The sequence below is a fragment of the Triturus cristatus genome, chromosome 7 (genome assembly GCF_964204655.1).
Source record: "Triturus cristatus chromosome 7, aTriCri1.1, whole genome shotgun sequence".
Lineage (NCBI taxonomy): Eukaryota > Metazoa > Chordata > Amphibia > Caudata > Salamandridae > Triturus > Triturus cristatus.
The window spans coordinates 777,913,850-777,935,009 of record NC_140590.1 but is presented as its reverse complement, the minus strand read 5'-3'; the positions used below and the strand labels follow the sequence as shown (position 1 = coordinate 777,935,009).

The following is a 21,160-nucleotide window of genomic DNA, read 5'->3' as shown; positions in this document are numbered from 1 at the left end:
TAGAGTCGGAGCAATGAGGCTCGCTGGCACTCCTGCCATGCGGTGCCACCCGGCGTAGCAATAATCACCAGTCCCTGAGGCCCTACGTGAGCCCACCCGCCCGACCGACCGCCGATGTGAGCACCCACTGATCCCAACACCACTCGGGAGGGGGGGACGCACGTGTAGAAGGCCAGTCCACAGCCCCCCCCCTTGTGGCTCGACGTCGCCGCCGGTCCCCCACCACTAGCACACACTCGGGAGGAATGTATTCTTGGGGACACAGGTCCACAGTCCACCGGCCAGATGGCCCTTCGAATGGCCCAGCACAGGGGGTAAAGCAGAAACCAAGCGCAAGCCGCCGGAGCTCTGCCTCCACGGCCCGCTTCAGCCGCCGATCCCCCACCAACCCACCAGAGAGATGAAGGTACCCCCCAGTCGGCAGACCAGCCCCACGCGGCCCGCCCGACCGCCGAAGTGGGATTCGTGCTGGCCCCCACCGAACCCAGGTGGGGAGGAAGGAAAAGAATGTGTGGTGACACCCCTGCACCTCCCCCTTGGGCCGACCGCACCGCCGATCCCCCACAAATATTCAATCGTATCTATGGGGGAGAGGCCCACACCTTGGCACACAATCCTGCAGGCCTGATTGTCAGTCCTCAGTGCCACCAGTCCCCATCGCCGCCTCCGGGGCACAAACGTAGCGCACACCTCCCCTGAGCACGTTCCGCCCAACCGCCGATGTGAGGGCTGTTCCGGCCCCCGTCAGTCCCAGGTAGGGAGGCAGGCAAAGAGCACGCAAGATAAACCCCCCAATCACTTCCCCCGCGGGCTGGCTGCACCGGCGATCCCCCGCACAATGTGAGCAGTGCCTATAGGGGGGGGGGCACACCTCTGGACCCCAGCCTGTGAGCTGGTGCGGCGATCGCCAATGCCGCCAGCCGCCTACACGGCCGCAGAGCCCGAACTCCCCGCCCTCGCCTCACCTGCGCGGCCCGATCCGGCCTCCGAGGCCCGCCTCAGTCTGTGTCCCGGGCCCAGTCTCAGTACCACAGAGCCGCGTCCAGCTTGCACACCGGCCAGCCAGGTCCTCCGCCACCACTAGAACTCGCCAACTCAGTCGTGCGTCGATGGGCGGGCCCCGTAGGCCGCACGTCCCCCAGTCGTCTCCGGTGGCGCCAAATGCGACTCCAAGGCTCCACCGCTAGCTTATAACATGTCATAAGGAGTGTTCAATTTATCATTTGTTTGCACAGAGCCACCACGGACTACATCTAGAGCTTTATAAAAGAGGTCAATGGACAATGTCATTTTTTGATCATTTGAATGCAGATACGAGGCAAGGATTTGTAGGAACTCAATCTGAATCCAGCATTGCCATGAAAAGTTTCACATAGCAGCAGTGTATGCTTTATTTAACGTGAACATGAATTCATGGGTTTGTTAAAAGTTGTGTAGCATAAGAGGAATTAATTCCAATTTCCATTCCTTCAAGGAGCAATTGCTAGTCCTAGTCGGTACCAGCAGCTCTGAAGTAAAGCCTAGTGACATAATGAGGTTGGATTGGATCCACTGAGGGATCTGCAACTTTGTGGTCAGCCCAACATTAAAGTCCGAGATGCTACCAGGTTGGTGGAAATCGCCTCTAATAATTATGGCACTACCAGGCACAAGATCTGTGCTGGCTAACAAGGACCATTTAAATCACTTGCCATTTTTATGATCTTCATGTCATGTGGCCTTTTTCATTAAAAAAAGAATGTAATAGATGTCTGCTTTTCAAACGTGAAACAATGTTTTGCTTCTAAAGCAAAAAGACAGAATGCATACTCCTTTTACCTGGTACTTCACACGAATGCAAAAGCTGGCTTGTGAGTTCCAGACCCATTTTATCAATTTAATCTAGTGTGATTACTAGTTTTGCTTTAAGAGAGTCAGTAATTTAAAGTTCAGTATTTAATATATAGTAAAATGGCAGAAACGTGTGACTTCTTTCTGCCTCCCTGATAGCCTGATACTCCACTAGATCCAGGGATTAAGTTTTGTGAGGTGGAGTGGCTCTGTGAGCAAGGGTCAGTGCTTCCCCCCCACCCAAGTGCTAAAAAGTCTTTATGCTCCCCCTTGTGGGCATATTGGAGGGTTTGCCTCAATCCACCAGACACCACGATTATAAACAAAAGGAGGGTCGGTGGCTGATCCTGACATTGGGCCATACTCCCACCCCAGAAGAAGCAAACAGCCTTGCTGCCACATGTTTGTCCCCAATTCCCCCCTCAGGGGGTATAAAGCCAACTAAGCACCATGGATTTCTTTTTTTGTGGAGTGGGGGGGGGGGAGGGGGTGGGGAGGGCTAAAGCCCCCACCCCACCAAGGGCAGGCTAGTCTTTCTGCCTCCCCTAGGGGCACAGATTAGATTTGCCTCAAAATGGGGGTGGAAAGCCCAATATACACCAGGGATTATTAACAAAAGGGGTTAGGACGGCTCACCCTGGCATAGGGACATGCCCCCACCCAAAGGGGACAATGCAGTCTTTATACCTCACCATAAGGCAGATTGGGAGGGTTGCCCCCAATCTACACAGGGGGACAGTTGAAGACAGCCCACTTTAGAACAGGGTTTTCAGGTTGAAAGGGGTGCTTACCCTGGAATCAAGCCATTGCCCACACAAAAAAGGGCAACAAATCATTCTTCCTGTCCCTTGTTCCAGATGGGGGTTGGCCCCATTTACCCCCAGGGGCAAGGGGGGCAGAAAGCCCACTAGACACCTGGGATTTTGAAATGGTGCCCAAAAAAATGGGACAAGTGAGTTTAATGCTACCGCGAGCGCTGTTGGAAGAATCTATGCTAACACGGTTACTTTGTAACACTCATAGCGCGTCTCCTGTCATTTTAGCAACACCTGTCAGTTAACAAATTCGGTTTGGCTCTGATGTCCCTTGGCCTTGAAAGAGCCAGCAGAAAATCTATGCAACTGACGATAATATTGATTAGCTACTAAGTCAACAAGAACCACAAAGACTTTGAAAGTAAGTCATGCACCGGTGCTTTTCCCACAACGAACATCCCGCAATTAGCCTTACACTAAAGCCCGTTTACTCCTTACTTGCAACCTAAAAGGAATGTTCTTTAATCCCGAAGCAAGACAAAGGATGTTTGGTTGCATAATGAACCACAACAGGTACCCAAATTCACACTCTGATTAAGCCATTTTAGAATTTGTGTAAACAGAGTAGGAGAGGGATGAAAGTTAGAATTAAATATTTCTGGACCTTTTATTCTAGATTCTATCCAGTCTAAGCCCTGAAGAGAACCCCGAAAACTGATATGGGACTCAAAACGTGCCTGCATTAACTTCTACTGGGAAAACATACATACTGAACATTACTTCCCTGGAGGGAGTAGTTTGATGTTAAATTCCGCCCCAGCAGGCTTTAAAGGTGTACCCAGTTAGCAACAGCCTCTCAGAAAAAATGAATAACTAAACAAAAATAACCATTACAATGGCTGTTGTTTAGAGTATTGACTGAATCTAGTTTTATTGTAACCCTGTTCACATTGCACATTGTATATATTGTATTTTGAGTTTCATGTTTACCGTTGTGTTTATATATGTTTATGAATTGCACTAGGAAGTCTGTCTTTCAGATTGACATGTTTGACGAAAGATATGAACGTGCAAAAGATTTAAAGAGAAGTTAATAAATACTTCACACCGTTTAAATCTTAGAATGATCTGAGTCTGTTCAAGTAAAAGCAGCACTCTAAAGTGACGGCTCGGTGCTTTGTTGTTTAAAAAGGTTATGCCTTCGGGCCAAACCCCTTTTCACAACAACAAAAAAATGGGAGTGGCACACTCTGACATTGGGCCCTGCCCACCTCAGAAGGAGCAATAAAGTCTTTCTGCCCTAATGGCCAAAGTTCAAGGTTTTCAGGGCAGTGTTGAGGGATCCACGTAAGGCACACCAACCTGGACTCCCCCGGGTGTCTAGTTTAAAACAATTTCTGGGTTTGGTAGCCAGTTGAGCAATGCAAATATCGTAGCTACACCCATTGTCTAATCAGGTTATTTTAGGCCAAGAAATTTTGATATCCCCACATTGTGTTTTTGGGCTTTTCTTGTTGCGGGACCTGAGCCCACCCACACAAGTCGGGTACAATTTTTATTGGGACACGTGTGGTATAGCTGGGTGATAGAAATTTTATGGTTTGTGGATTTTATGATTTGTGAGGAAAATACCTGTGTTTTGGTTTGAGGTGTGCACGATCTTATTGGTATGAAATAGTTGTGGGGTCCACATCAGTCACACTACCCTGGACTCCTCTGGGTACCTAGTTTGCATGCAAGTCTGAGTTTGCTAGGATTCCTTGGGTGTCAGTGGAGCACAGGCCTAAAATTCACAGTTTCCAATATTGCAAAAAAAGACCAGTTTTGAGTGGAAAAATATGATCTCTCTTTGTGTTTTGAGGCCTTTCCTTTGCAAGCCCTGAGCTCACCCACAATAGTGGGCTACCATTTTTATTGGGACAAGCGTGGAAATTTTGTGGATCCCTGCAGCATCCGGAATTTTCTCTCTCAGTAATAAGTGAAAAATGCATATTGCTAGCCAATGTTTGAGGTTTACAAAGCCTTATGGGTAAGAAAACTTCATGGGATCCATGTAGATCACACTGGCCTGGAGTCCCCTGGTTGTCTATCTTTCATAAAAGTTCGGGTTTGGGAAGTTTACCTGAGTGGCCGCCGAGACCAGGCCCAAAATCACAGGTAACCACATTCCAAAAAGGGCAGTTTTGAGTGGAAAACATTGATCTGCCTAATGGCTGTTTTTACTGCTGTTTTTCATTATTTTGTTTATTACAACAATAAGTATCTTTACGAAATCTTGATGAATCTACACAAATTACCTCTTGCTGTATTCAGAATTTCATCCACTGTTCAGACATGTATAGCTCTGCAGGATCACCCATGGTTTCCACACTTGTTTCTACCACAAACTGCAAGTAGATTGAAACCACAGACGTTATTTAAAATTGATTACCTCTTAGAAAGTTCAAAAGCTGTGGTAAAAAAATGCTTTTGCTACAACTCTGTTTGTTCCTGAAAGCTGGGGAAATGGTGATCCAAGCACAGCAAACCTTTTGTTCGATGCCATTCTTAGAAACAAAACCCACATGCTGTTCTGCAGAGCAATTTTTACCAACAAAACAATATTTTGCTTAATTGTGGCTATTTTCTCAGTTCCCTTACAAACCCTGGATACGTTTAGAATTCTCAGGATGTTGGGAAAAAAAGCAGTTAAATGTGGTGTGGATACCTTTTGTGGAACAAAAGTTATGAAGGTTTAGGCACAAGCTACCACAAAAATACAAAAATAGTGTGGCTAGGAAAGACGGAAGTTGACTTCCTAAATAGGCAAGAGCAAGTATGCCACATGTTAATTGCGCTCTAGGTCACAAAATTCAGTAAAGTGCAGCGCTAATGTCCTTGGGTCATGCTAGTACTCAAGACTGCCAAGCAGTATTTGCGCTGCTCCAGCGTCAGCTCAAAGCAAAGTAGTGGGGCAGGATTAAAAGAGAGCGCCCAGTTCACAGCGAATGTTGCCACTTTGGTTACGAATCTTCGTCACCCTATCTAAGACTCTAGGAAAGATTGGAGAAGACTTTCTAAAGAGTCATGAGGAACGATGACACAGTTAAAGAAGCGCTTTAGGCCATAAACGTCAATAAAGTGCTGTGTTAATGTCCCCAAAAGGGGTTATTCTAGGATTCTTGGGGCACCGAGCAGAAAGGGATTGTCTGAAGCCCCTCTAGTTTGCATAGAATGTGACATCTCAGAAGGTGACACCACAAGCAGTGCGATCAATTGAATGTTAACCCGCTGACCTAATTTGAAGCAACTTTATAAGAAGCAAATTTCCTGGTGTGGATAACAGTTAAACACTATATAAATAAAAAATGAAATAATTATTCCCATATTGAGTTACAAATGGTAATTGTGATACATGCACCAATAACAAAAAATATTTATTTACAATATTTTAGAAAAGATGGAAAAAGGGAGAAAGGGGTAAGAGATAATAATCTATAGAAGGAAAAAAGTAGAGAGAGGAAAGGTAGAAGGACAGAGAGAAGAAGAGAGTAAAAGACAGAACTACAAAACTGGGAAGATAAATTGGTTAAACAAAGTCCAAGTATAAGAATGCAGGTGGTAGGAGAAAGGAGGCACAATAATAGTAAAGAAGAGGATTTCAGAATCCATGCGAATTAAGGGGTGTATCTTGGAAAAAGGGGGACCATATAAGAAGAAAAATATCTGTTTTGTCCATTAAGATGTAAATGATCCTTTCATAGGATGTGGTCTTATATATCTCTGCAAGCCATTCCCCATGTACGGCAGTTGCGAAGAACGCCAGTACTCTAAAATACAGATTTGGGCAACTGTAGGGGCAATGTCAAGCAAGTGATGAGCATGGTGGGTCAGCTCGGGAATGTCCGATAAGTCATGAAAGAGAATTAGAGGTTGGGAAAGTGGTGTGGGTAAATCCATAGATTCTTGGAGTGTAGACCCTACTGCCTTCCATGAGGAATGTATGGTGGGACAGTCCAGTAAGATATGAACAATATCACATTGTGAATGATCACATCGCCAGCAGGCAGAGTGAGGGAGCAGACCTGCAGCCTTAAGCCGTGCCCGGGTCCAGGGAGAGCCCTGAAGGATCTTGAAAATATTAACTTTATCTGTGCCTCATAGTCTCCTCATTCTAGGCCTTCAAAAGTTCCATCCATTCTTCCTCATCATATTCCACCAGTAGGCGAACCTGCCAGGTCAATCTGAGGCTTGCCAATTGTGGTTGGGATTAGAGATGGCGAGTCAGGAAGTTGTAGGATGCAGACATCACACCTTTAAGGAGGTAAGAGAGCACTGGGTCCAGGGGATAGTCCAGGGTTGGGGACCTAATCTGCTCAGCAGACAATGACATAATTGTGTTTATCGCCATTGTTGGGTATCCGACTAGCTGAATTCGTCACGTAGCATTGCAAAGGACTTTAGTTCACTGCCAGAGATCATGTGCATAAGATTCAAGATCCCAGCTCTGTGCCAAGGGCCCCAATCAAGCATGTCCCCCCTCATGTGAATGCCAGTATTATTCCAGACGGGAGCTTTGTCATGAAAATACGCGTCCACTGATAAGAGCTTGTGAGCCCACATCCAGGCAGCATACATGGCTTTCGGCATGGAATTAGGTGTTTTAGCAGTGTGGAGACCAGGTAGATAGAGGGCCTGTAATCCTATGCGATCAGGGAAGGTTAACCATTTTTACTGACTGGGTCCAACCCCAGAAAGAGAGACTCAGGTGAGACCACTTTGCAAAGTCCAATCACATTTGTTCCATTGATGGGTCCAGGTTATCTGTCACCATGCGCTCCAAGCCCCTGTTTACTAGAACGCCCAGATACCTGGAATGGGTAACCGGCTATGCCGGCACATGTGGTGATCTGCGATAGCAGTAAGGTCTCACTCATTCCTCAGTTCACCTTGTAGGCTAATATTGCCACAAAAGCATCAATGGCCTCCAACACTGTGGTGTGGGGGTGCATAAGGCCGATTAAGTGAGAAAAATGTAATCTGCATATATATACTGAATAATTTCCACCACTCAAATTACTTTCATATTTCACTATACTAATTCACCACTAATCCTTTATGGGTTTCCGGAGTAGCGCGCTGCTTGCCAAAAAAGCGCTTCAACAACCAGGGGAAACAAGCGCTATATAAATACAATTACAATACAATACAATATACAATCTCAAAGGACCTCCAGGTGTAGGAATGCCTGTAATCTGATCCGATTGGCGCATGTATGCAGCTAATGGCTCCAGTGCAAGAACAAATTGCAGGAGGGAGAGTGGGAAACCTTAACGTGTTCCTCTGTGGACCGGGAATTGGTCTCAAAGAAAGACTCCACAGTTGGTATGCGCCGAGCAGGACTTGTAGAGCCATCTCACTTTGGAGATGAAGTTTTCACCAAGGCCTAATATCCTGAGTGTGGCAAATTGATATTCCCATTCTATCCTGTCAAAGGCTTTCTCAGTGTCCAACGACAATGCCAAGGCCTCATCCGGAAGGTTCGCTGCTAGCCAGACTGCATGACCTAACATACAAAGATGATTGCATGATGATCAGCCTGGGAAAAGCCCCACTTGTGAATGGTGTATAAGAGAGGGGAGGACTCGCTTAAGGCAGGCTGCTATAATGTATGACAGTATCTTGACGTCTCCATTAAGCAGGGATGTGGGATATTAACTGCCACAATAGAGATGATCTTTTCCTCGTTTGGGGAGGACCGAATACAACAAGGGGAACCCCTGTAGCGAGAATGAGGGCAGAGATTCAGGGGAAAAGACAAATAGAATATAAAGAAAGGTTCTCTGCCCGTGATTTTACCAACGTACAATGTATCGTTATAAAATAAGTCAACACTAGGACTAAGGAAAAGGGGAACAAAAGCAATAAAGTCAAAGCATGATCCAATACCACAAATTAGATATAATAATATTTTTTAATTTTTTGAAAAAACGTTTTTTTTATATATATATATATGTAGAATATAATAAATCAATTTGAGATAAATAAATTCAATACATGATCAAATGCATAATTAAAGCAAAAAAGATTTTCAGAATCACAGTGAAAATACTGGACAGGGTCCCAGGCGTACTCAAAAACTCAAACACACTTACACATTCATACCAGGGTCGATCCACAAAATAAACACTCAACAAAACACATTCACATATAAAAAGGATGCTCAAAAGAAGAGCATGACTCAGTATGTACACAGCATGGAATGAACATTCAAGACCGTATTAGGCGACATATGTTCAGTTTAGAGGAATAGAGACTTGGGAGTGCCACAAGTAAACGCCGACGCGCGTTTCGGTGAAAGCACCGAAATGTAGGTGCCACCTTCCTCAGGGCGAACAACAGAGTCTTGAGCTGAGGTAGTTACGTGCTGGGACCTATCAAAAAAAAACATATGATTATAAAGAAATGATAAATAACGTTTACTTAACCAAAAAGAAAAAAGGCATAGATGACAACGACATCCTTAGTAGTAAGTGTTGACAGAGCCACTGACAATAAATAAACATCATGGAAAAAGGGATAATAAGAGGATGCACTAGATCGGCCAAGACAAATAGCTGAAACAAGAGAAGAGAGAGCGATGCAAAAAGGAAAAACAAGAAAAAAAGAGAGAAAAATAAGAGAAAAGAAGAAAGGTGAAAGAAAAAAAAGGAGAAAAAAAGAGAAGAAAAAAGGAAAAGAGGAAAAAGAGAGGAAAAAGAAGAAGAAAAAGACGCAAAGAAGATAATTTTTCCGCAGGAAGGTTAAAGGATCATAAACGCTCACCTATTAATTCATATACGGAATGAATGCAGGATAATAGGAATGATGGTCATTCAGCGCTAGACCTGGGGTGCTTCTGCTAGGGGGGACAAGCTAAAAAAGAACAAAAAAATAACAAAAAAATAAGAGAACAGAAAATAAGACGAATAGAACGTGAAAGAGAAAAATCAGAGCGTCTGGGGTAAAAAGATACTGGGTAAAACGCTAAGTTTGGAGATCTCACTTCACCGTTCAGAAAATCGCAATGATAGCGGTCTCAGTGGCAGCCATGGTGTGATCTCAAAGGTGGGGATATTTGTGCAGTTATACGGCACAGAAGGGCTGTAAAACAGCTGCCGAAGGCGCATGAAAGCGAGAATATAGAACAGCTAAACCAGGAATTTAAGGTGTCTGCAGGGTAGCGTCACGGTTAAAGGGAACTGGTAAACTAGTAGACTGAAGAAAAAAGTGTCAATTACACATAAAAAGAAATAGAAACAGTATATGGAAATTACCTAGCAATCCAAGTAGTGTTCCCGTGGTCAAGAACAGGAGCCTAATTAAAGGAGTTCCGGGTGGTGGGAAAGGTATCAGTCGATCCTGCAAGGATTACACAAAAGGAGGAAAAGAGTAGTAGGACAAACGCATCGTAACAGAAAAAGAAAAGAAAAGGAAGATACAAATGAAACAATCAAGGCATCTCTACCTGAAGGGATTCAGATGAGCGTGCCTAGAGTGGATTGGACGGCATCTTCATAATGGGGGCCGCGGAGGAGCTCCGTGCAATGAAAAAAGAGGGGCTGGGCGATGGCGCTAGAAATGAGAAAAGGTATAAATAAATACATAACTAATAAATAGGGGTATAGAGTGAATCCCACCAATGAGGCGTACCTGAAAAAAGCCGCAAACAAAAATCAATTCGGTGTGCTCCAGACAAAGGGTGGCGGGTTCAGCAGACGCGTAGAAAGGGCGCTGAAAGCGAGGATCAAAATGCTGCAATAGTAGAAGAACGGTACGATGTGCGGGATCCAGAAGGCTCCTGGCAAACGGGCTCAGGTGCGGGACATCAGTCCGAAGAGTAAAAACGCAGACTAGACGCCGTTTAAATAGGCCAATGGGTGGACACGTCATGGTCAGAGCGTGTAAGGCAAAGAGCAGCAGGGGGAGGGAACAAAAAAGGAATGACGAATTAAACGGGGAAGAAGGCTGAGAGAAATGAAGGGAAAAGGATGACACAAACAAGGACGGCCCGGTCGAGGGGGAAAATTATAAATAATTCGAAGGATGAACAAAAGGCAAAGAAAGAAAATACATACGACGGAGTGCAATAAAGAAAAATGAAATAAAAATTAAAATTAAAATTAAAAATGTATTGACCAGGAACCAGAGTACAGATGGTGCAAAATATGTGACAAGAATATAATGAAACGAGGGAAACAATTATGGGTAGGGCGCAAAATAGTAAGAAACGGCAAAAAGGCGGATGTAGACCAACAAGGTCACAAGGCTATCTGCGCTTACTAATGGGGCTTTCATAAAGCAAGGACATAGTGGGGGGCAGATTTAGACAATAGCATTTTCCCAAGGGATGGATTCGTTCAAACCCTTCTCCTTACATTTGAGGACAAAAATCCAGAAAACTTCTCGTTTCCTCCGTGTGTTGTCTATGTCCTTGCTTTATGAAAGCCCCATTAGTAAGCGCAGATAGCCTTGTGACCTTGTTGGTCTACATCCGCCTTTTTGCCGTTTCTTACTATTTTGCGCCCTACCCATAATTGTTTCCCTCGTTTCATTATATTCTTGTCACATATTTTGCACCATCTGTACTCTGGTTCCTGGTCAATACATTTTTAATTTTTATTTTTATTTTTATTTCATTTTTCTTTATTGCACTCCGTCGTATGTATTTTCTTTCTTTGCCTTTTGTTCATCCTTCGAATTATTTATAATTTTCCCCCTCGACCGGGCCGTCCTTGTTTGTGTCATCCTTTTCCCTTCATTTCTCTCAGCCTTCTTCCCCGTTTAATTCGTCATTCCTTTTTTGTTCCCTCCCCCTGCTGCTCTTTGCCTTACACGCTCTGACCATGACGTGTCCACCCATTGGCCTATTTAAACGGCGTCTAGTCCGCGTTTTTACTCTTCGGACTGATGTCCCGCACCTGAGCCCGTTTGCCAGGAGCCTTCTGGATCCCGCACATCGTACCGTTCTTCTACTATTGCAGCATTTTGATCCTCGCTTTCAGCGCCCTTTCTACGCGTCTGCTGAACCCGCCACCCTTTGTCTGGAGCACACCGAATTGATTTTTGTTTGCGGCTTTTTTCAGGTACGCCTCATTGGTGGGATTCACTCTATACCCCTATTTATTAGTTATGTATTTATTTATACCTTTTCTCATTTCTAGCGCCATCGCCCAGCCCCTCTTTTTTCATTGCACGGAGCTCCTCCGCGGCCCCCATTATGAAGATGCCGTCCAATCCACTCTAGGCACGCTCATCTGAATCCCTTCAGGTAGAGATGCCTTGATTGTTTCATTTGTATCTTCCTTTTCTTTTCTTTTTCTGTTACGATGCGTTTGTCCTACTACTCTTTTCCTCCTTTTGTGTAATCCTTGCAGGATCGACTGATACCTTTCCCACCACCCGGAACTCCTTTAATTAGGCTCCTGTTCTTGACCACGGGAACACTACTTGGATTGCTAGGTAATTTCCATATACTGTTTCTATTTCTTTTTATGTGTAATTGACACTTTTTTCTTCAGTCTACTAGTTTACCAGTTCCCTTTAACCGTGACGCTACCCTGCAGACACCTTAAATTCCTGGTTTAGCTGTTCTATATTCTCGCTTTCATGCGCCTTCGGCAGCTGTTTTACAGCCCTTCTGTGCCGTTCTCTCTTTAACACCTCTGTCAGTCTACAGACTGTTTAAAACGCGGTATAACTGCACAAATATCCCCACCTTTGAGATCACACCATGGCTGCCACTGAGACCGCTATCATTGCGATTTTCTGAACGGTGAAGTGAGATCTCCAAACTTAGCGTTTTACCCAGTATCTTTTTACCCCAGACGCTCTGATTTTTCTCTTTCACGTTCTATTCGTCTTATTTTCTGTTCTCTTATTTTTTTGTTATTTTTTTGTTCTTTTTTAGCTTGTCCCCCCTAGCAGAAGCACCCCAGGTCTAGCGCTGAATGACCATCATTCCTATTATCCTGCATTCATTCCGTATATGAATTAATAGGTGAGCGTTTATGATCCTTTAACCTTCCTGCGGAAAAATTATCTTCTTTGCGTCTTTTTCTTCTTCTTTTTCCTCTCTTTTTCCTCTTTTCCTTTTTTCTTCTCCTTTTTTTTCTTTCACCTTTCTTCTTTTCTTCTTTTCTCTTTTTTTTTTTCTCTCTTTTTTTCTTGTTTTTCCTTTTTGCATCGCTCTCTCTTCTCTTGTTTCAGCTATTTGTCTTGGCCGATCTAGTGCATCCTCTTATTATCCCTTTTTCCATGATGTTTATTTATTGTCAGTGGCACTGTCAACACTTACTACTAAGGATGTCGTTGTCATCTATGCCTTTTTTCTTTTTGGTTAAGTAAACGTTATTTATCATTTCTTTATAATCATATGTTTTTTTTTTTGATAGGTCCCAGCACGTAACTACCTCAGCTCAAGACTCTGTTGTTCGCCCTGAGGAAGGTGGCACCTACATTTCGGTGCTTTCACCGAAACGCGCGTCGGCGTTTACTTGTGGCACTCCCAAGTCTCTATTCCTCTAAACTGAACATATGTCGCCTAATACGGTCTTGAATGTTCATTCCATGCTGTGTACATACTGAGTCATGCTCTTCTTTTGAGCATCCTTTTTATATGTGAATGTGTTTTGTTGAGTGTTTATTTTGTGGATCGACCCTGGTATGAATGTGTAAGTGTGTTTGAGTTTTTGAGTACGCCTGGGACCCTGTCCAGTATTTTCACTGTGATTCTGAAAATCTTTTTTGCTTTAATTATGCATTTGATCATGTATTGAATTTATTTATCTCAAATTGATTTATTATATTCTACATATATATATATATATAAAAAAAACGTTTTTTCAAAAAATTAAAAAATATTATTATATCTAATTTGTGGTATTGGATCATGCTTTGACTTTATTGCTCTTGTTCCCCTTTTCCTTAGTCCTAGTGTTGACTTATTTTATAACGATACATTGTACGTTGGTAAAATCACGGGCAGAGAACCTTTCTTTATATTCTATTGGGGAGGACCGAAATCAGCGCCCTGTTGGACAGTAAACACCAGGAGACAGACCACTCAGCCTCAGCGAAGGCCTCATGAAGGAGATCCACTATCTTGGATTTGGTCCATTTATAGAACTCCGCCTAGAAGCCATCTTCACCTGGGATTTTGAGATGGCTTGCTCTATCTCCTTCTTGTTGAACTCACCCTGAGGCAGGTATCTGCCATCTTCTGAGAGGCACTGTAAGCGAAGACCATCCAAAAAGGTGTTTATCTGCTCGGTTTTCTGGACAGTTTCTGGGGAGGAGAGGGCCCTATTGTAGGATGCAAATGTATCTGCAATTTCCTGGGGCCACCATCCCCAAATCAGTGATTATAGCATGAATAGCCATTCCCACCTCCCCCTGCTTGAGCTGCCTCGCCAGGAGGCATCCCGCCTTCTCTCCATGCACATGGTGCTGATATTTCAGCCCCTGTAGCGTATAATCAGCTTTGAAGGTATAGAGGGTATTGAGGTCCATGCACGCCGTCTCAAGATTGTGCCTGGTAATGGCGGTAGTGTCAGCCGTGTAAGCACGCATGAGGTGGACTATATCCACCTCTAAAGCCTTTTGACGCTCCTCCCTCTAATGGACAGGACTGAATCCCTCAGCAGCTGCCCCCTGATGGTTGCCTTCACCGCCGCACACAATGTAAGGGAAGAGTTAATCGAACCATCATTATTCTCCAGATAAGTATGCACATGTGCTTTGAGATGGGTCTTGCCCACCGCATGATTTTATCAGGATAAATCAAGATACAAGGGCTTGCATATTGGCCATGACAGACCCAGATCAACTTCCATGCAATGGTGGAGGGGTCTAAAAGTGCGCTCTCCATTATTGAGGTCTCATAAAGAATGGGAAGTGAAGGTTGGGCCATCAGGAAAACAATCCAACCGTGATTGCGTGCCACGAAACAGGGACAGATATGTGTTTTTCCAGTCCGTTGGATGCAATAGACGCCATATGTCGCGAAGACCATGATCAGCCTCAAGATCCCCGCCTATCAGGATGTTGGCAGTGTGTATCTCTGTCAATACTCAAGTGAGTTGAAAAAGGAACTGAACCTATGCATAGCATCTTTCTTTTAATCCCTAATTTTGCGAACACGTAACGACCCTCCAGATCAACCCAGGTCATAAGCACTACATGGGGCAATGTTTTGAGAATCAGGATGGATACGCCACATTTCCACTGTGTTTGTAAGTCATCTGCCTCTCGCAAAGGGCAGCAACTGTGTACCTCTTTTCCCACCCAATCCCATCGAAGTTACTCTGCTTCTGTTTCAGTGTGATGTGTTTCTTAGAGTAAGGATAATCACTGAATAAAGGGAAATCCTGTTTTTACCCTAAGTAATTGTCAACTGAAATATTGCACTTGTCCAGAGTGCAATTTATCTCGAGGTCCCAGAGTTAGCTTTTTTGGGTTGAGCCCACTTGGGTGGTAGTATACCTACCCTGGTGAGAATAGGCATCTATAGCGAAGCAGGCTGGCATATGACGGGTGAGTTGTCTCCTGTAATATCTAAAAGATATTCATATAGGAAGTTTAGTTGGGCTTAAAACAGAGGACTGACGTATGTAGGATCTTCGCACTGATGTTTGGTGGACAGAATATAAATTATCTGGTATGTTTGTGATGGCTTGAGCTACTGAGCTGACGAGCTTGTGTTGATGCACCTCTGCCTAGTGAGTGATACAGAGACCTGAAAAGACTTGGGCAGCATTTCCAGCACGCCCAAAATGACTTGTTGCTCTCTACTGATGAAGGAATTAATTCAGAAACACGTGTCTAGAGTTACACAGCACAGGCTGCACCAACACGGGTGAAACATTAAAGTCTAGTACCGAAGTAAGTGTTATCATGCACTGCATTTACCATGATGTATTGGGGCAAGCTGAGTGCTGGGATGTGAGGCGGTGTGCTCCCACCCTCCTTCTGGGTTGTGAAGTGTTCTGTTAGGGTGAGTTTGAGATTATGTTATGGGTATTCCTGTAGTGTTTCTGTATCCTAGTCTTTAAGGGTCATATGGATTGCCTATACACCCAAAATTGCAAGAATAAGTAATCATGTAGATCTCACATATTCTATTACAGGTTACTCGTTGATAAATCTTATAGATTTGATTCCCCTCTTGATAATCTTTGTTTTATTGTGCTCAGTGAATTTGCTAATTGAGCAATAGTGGCATTTAAAATCCATTGGACATGGACCATTGTTTATTGATGGTTTGTTGTCTGTTTTCTTAAAATTTGAAGATGCGTATTTGGCCTTGAGTGTAGATTCTTTTCTGGAAGATAGTTGAAGTGTCAGAGTTATTTGAGAGGGTAGGGTTGTTGGTTAGGCGACAACACTGCCCCTCATGAAATGTCATGGTGAAATCAATAATTGCACTACAAGTGTTGTCCTTTTGGTCGGTAGAGATTTTCTGTTCTATTGTCTGCTATTCATCTTGGCTTTCGTTATGCAATCTTTAGTATACATCCTTCCATTAACTATTATTTTGCTTCCAGTCATTAAGAGTAACGTTCTCCTCCTCATTGTAGTTCATCGAATACATAGAGGTTCTCCTTTAGGAAAGTTATTCATTATCTGTTTAGGGTGACTGCTGTCTCAATGGAGTATGGTAATGGTGGCTGTCTCCTATGTGGGTAGCATGCTGTAGAGTTTATTAGTTTTGATGTAAATCCCCGGATACAAATATTTGACCAGTTGTGTGTCAACCAGATGCTGAAGTCATTGGGGTTTATTCTGTGAAGATATTATTGAATTTCTCAGTGTGTTCATGCTGAATTAGTAAACTTTTGTTAGCATATCTCCCCTAATGGCTAATGTGGTGTGTGTATTCAGTAAAGTCTTCCCACCCGAGCTAGTGTCTTTCAAGGAGACCCAGGATGAGGCAGGTGTACATTGGGGCTTTATAAACAGTCACAAGTAGTTACTGCACTTAATATGCTTCTAGGTGAGTTGTCAAAACGGTGGAGTATTGTTTTCTACCTGCCTTTCTCAGGTTCGTACTGCCTAGATGTAACAAGATGAATGTGTCTCCCTGCACTGTTCTGAATAATTCAAGGGCAATAGCTTCATCCCTTGTTGATGGAGACACCTCACAGGAGTAACCAGTGTGTACATGGATTGTATATTGCTACAGCAAGTCGATCTAATGACTTGCGATGTAAAGGTATCGTGCTCCAACAATGCAGTCGTTGTAACGACCGTGTTGTAACAGTAACGCAATGTGATGGCAGCGTTGTAAACACTGTTTCCCATTAAGGAGCCAGGATCACCAGTACCCTTGCGGCTAACCATAAGAGAAGTGTTCTACTAGGATCCCCTAGGATATACAGAACATTCAGTTTTAACCAGGCATTACCAAGCCACTAGTTTCACTTCTGGTGCCCATTGACATAAAAAGGAACACAGCTCTCCATGGCACAGACCGGACATTGAGCTGAATTTACCTAGGGATGTCCATTATTAACTTGGAAACTTAATCCCCACATACGTTGGACTAAGATATGAGTTTGTGTAGGTTTTGAGCCTAATTTACAGTTTTGTCAAAAACGTGCTTAGTAATTAATATTGGCCAACTCCTACTCAGCCCAGGATTCGTACCAAGCAGCCAAACACAAGAGATAAACTGTAGTCATTCACTGACAGAGCATAAGAACCAAAATCCACAGAATTCCTTGTAGGCAAAGCCATGTCTTCAGGGATCCATCAAGATATGCAAGTTTCTGGAAAAAACAGTCACTGCACAGAGAAAGCCTAGAGCCAAACTCAAAATAGATGATTTAGTGGCTATGTGTGTATGCGCTATATTTATGTTTGCACTCATATTTTGGCCAACAAAGGCACTAGGAAGTTTGTTTCTTTTATTTCTTATTTTTACTGCGTTGCCTTTTTCCTAGTGTACATACCTTTGTATTCAATTTTGCATTAATACCACAAACTACACCTTGATCCCTATTGTGCGTGATTATGTGTTTTTTTGCAACATTTGTTTATTGGTTTAGTGTAACACGGGGGGAGGGATGTCAATATACAGAAAGGTCACCAATAAAGCAAATGACAAATCACATAAACAGGATCAATATTAAAACAGCACATCCTGGCCACGCAAAGAGATAACCGAAGGATAAAGTAACCGAACCAGAGGATATATATTCTACGTGGGTATCTGGGCCGGGTGCATAAGGAAACAAAGATGTAGGGGATGGGGAATGTGGGGAGGGAACGGGGAAAAGGGAGAAAAAAAGAGGATGAAGAGGGGAGGGGCATGGGTATCAGGCTCATGATGGCGATATTGGATAAATAGGAAAGTAAATATATGAATAGCTATGGAAGAAGGGGAACTATGCCTCTGCTATATGGAAAATTGGAGGGGGAGTAGGTACGTGTCTGCTACTTCAGTGGTGTACACAGATTGTGGGGTATCAACAGCACATAGCACCTAGAGATCTCACAGTGTCATGTTGCCGGCCTGTTGGCAAGTGCGAGGAAGGATCCCAAATACTATTGAAGGTTCCAGGCTTATCATTAAGTGTTTATGTGAGCTGTTCATGGCGTGCCGCTCTATGAAGCTCTAGTAGCCATTTGTCACAGGTCGGGAGAGAGGGTTGACGCCAGAGGCAGAGGATGTACACTTTGGCCACCGATAAGGAGGTCGTTAACCAGCAGTGGGTGTGGGTTATTCGGTCTAGCAAATCAGTAACGTCATAAAGAATAGATAACTGTGGTGAGGGAGAGATCTGGAGGGAACTGCAGTGGTGTAGGTGTGTCCAAACCTCTTCCCAGTACCTTGTTAGGGCTGAGCGGGGCCAGTAGACATGGTGCAGAGTACAGGTGGCCTCGTGACATCTCCAGTAAAGGTCGTGGGGCAGAAGGTTGGCCCCTTTTAGCTTCCAGGGTGACCAGTACCAGTTGTGCAATATCTTGAAGTAGAGGAATTTCATCCTGGAGGTCCCTGTCATGGTCTAACAGCAGTTCTGCGCAGTCCTCTGGGGAATAATCCTTACTAAGAAGTATCTGCCATCTACACCGTACTGTGTTGTGTGTGGCGCCAAGTGGAATCCTTGATACATGTGCCAGAAAACCAAAGACCACTCCTCAGAACCCACCCAGGATTCGAAGGTAATGAAGAATGAGGAAGAGGGCAAAGCATGGGCCAGGGCCCCACTGCTGCCCACAGGCAATGAGCCAGTAAGCGGTACCACCCATTATCTTAAGTCTGGTGCCCAAATTTGTGTTGTAGTCAGGAGTGTTATGAGATGCACCTCCCTGTATACTTGACCTACCCATTTGAGCCCCTTGACATCCCAGGCACTCCAATAGATCACAGCCTCCCTTACTCACAAAGCCGCATTATGCCAAAGGGGTACATTATTATGAAGGAGGATAGGCCCATGAGTTTATGAGCCACTCGTGATTATGGGTTCATACTAAGCTTCTACCAAAATGTACTTTCAATTTTGAGAGTGACTTTGGACTGTTGCTCAATCTGCCACGAAAGAGTCAAGCGCATTAAGGTCTTCTTGGCTAACCATTAGCAGACACTAGTACACTAAACCTGGGACTCAAGTGAGAAATTATGTTTCCCTCCATGAATGTCTTACGTACACCCTAAATGCTCCTGGACCTGGAGAACATTCCTGACAGTTGGAAACAGGAGAGAGACAGACATGGAAGTAGGTTAAAGATACATTAATGGAGACTGTAAGACCTAGCCCAGAACTCTCTGCTATTGCCATCACCTGCTGGTATACCCCTCTGCAACCAGTCACCATTATTACATCAATACGCTCCTTTTTATCGAGGGAATCAGAGAGGATGCACCCCTACATCAGGGAAGCATCTTTGGTCCCATCTTCATGTGAACCCACGTTGTACACTCCAAGCTGAACAACTTTGAGAAGCAGTATCTGCAATAGGCGGTAAGCTGCCCATAAACTGAGTGTAGGATTGAGACTTGGTCTAACAGTGGTAGAGTCACCCTGACGGCAGTGTTATCCATCATTAACAAAAACTGAATGATGACTATAATGAGAACGGCTGCTGCTCATCCCTCGCCAGCGGTGTGTGGTATTGTGCGTGTCTTAAGATGCTTCTTTAAATGTAAACTGAGCTTAAATATTCCTAAATCCCTGGTCCTTGAGAATCTTATTTTTTCCTTTTCTCTAGACTCCTGTCTACTCCTGAACAGTTCTTGATGGTGAAAGGTGAGGCTTCTCCAGAGGTTTCTGATAGCAGAATAGTGGTTCCGCCAGCTACCTGGGACAGGATATGGAAACCCCACCTCTTCAGTCTTGTAGTGACAACAATAAATACTCTAGAGCAGTATTCCTTCTCACAAAAAATTGATCGAATGCAGCATGACCTTGCGTGCCCTAGATTCAGGCGACATTTTGGATTATATTGGATTTTGTAGAGGAATCCCAGAGATTGATTGCAGGGAATAAACGTTTTTCATTAAATAGTGGACCTATAACACTGCACCCTTATTCTCCAACAAACCAAACTGAACGCAAATGCCATTACAGAGACATGGATTAACAATGTATCCGGAATCCTTAGTGATCTCCTTCATGGAAACCACTTTCAGCGGTCAGATGTATCTGGAACACATGGAAGCCTCTTCAGTATTTACAGCTCCTGGTGCAAGAAAGGCTACACACGCAACTACTCTACTGCCGTTTAAATAGTCACCCCCATCTTGAATGGTTCCTCACCTTCAATACCTCAGCAGCAGCATTCCATTCCATACAATGTTTAGATCCAGTCCTTCCTTAGTGTTCACGAATGGCTCTTTTACAGCAACTTTATAATGTGTGTGAATTTGCGACAGCACTATGCCTTTTTTATTCTTTGTTATGCTGTGAGCTTGCCCCCATATCCCCTTGTTTCCTTTTTCTGGAAGGTCACTGACATTCTTCGTCTGTCCAGGCTCTGTCACCGATGGATCCAGCAGTGTGGAATGCGGGCCCAGTTTCAAGCTGCTTTCTTAACATCGTTTGGTGAGGATCTCGAATTTACATTTTGGTTATGAGCAGTTAATCAAAACGAGCAGAAACCAGAGCCACCACCACCGCACTTGCAGTTACACAGACCACAAAGAGGAGCACTGTCCTACACTGGGCCCAACACTGGGCACAACACTGGGCACAACACTGGGCAAACACTGTTTGTGATTCCCAAATGGGTCCTGTTGGACCTGGCCCTTTTGGCAGGTTCACCCCTAAACTTTTTGCATTTATCCTGGCCTTTTTCCCCTATGTAGTGTTAGTAGTTTTAGGCCTCTAGGCACTTTAGCACTGTGTCCCAGTGTAAAGTGCGTGCACTCTGTGTTACATTTAGTGAGACTGGCCTGCCCTCCCATAGGAATGCATGGGGAATATGTGTGTCCATGGTAATTCCTGATGTGAGAGGAGTGCAGGGGCGAGTTTGGTATGTGCGAACTCGTGAGAATAAATGCTGCGCAATGATGTGCGCCGATTTATTGTGACTGGTGGAGAAGTGGCACTTCTAGA

General features: G+C 44.1%; 1 long non-coding RNA gene across 1 annotated transcript in view; it reads left to right on the top strand.

The window, feature by feature from the left end:
• LOC146810534 (uncharacterized) overlaps positions 1 to 20,103 on the top strand; it is a 31,735-nt gene extending 11,632 nt beyond the window's left edge. Inside the window, exon 3 of the long non-coding RNA XR_014966609.1 lies at positions 19,815 to 20,103. This is a non-coding gene — a long non-coding RNA (uncharacterized LOC146810534). The remainder of the gene's footprint in view (positions 1 to 19,814) is intronic.
• Positions 20,104 to 21,160: the final 1,057 nt, after the last annotated feature.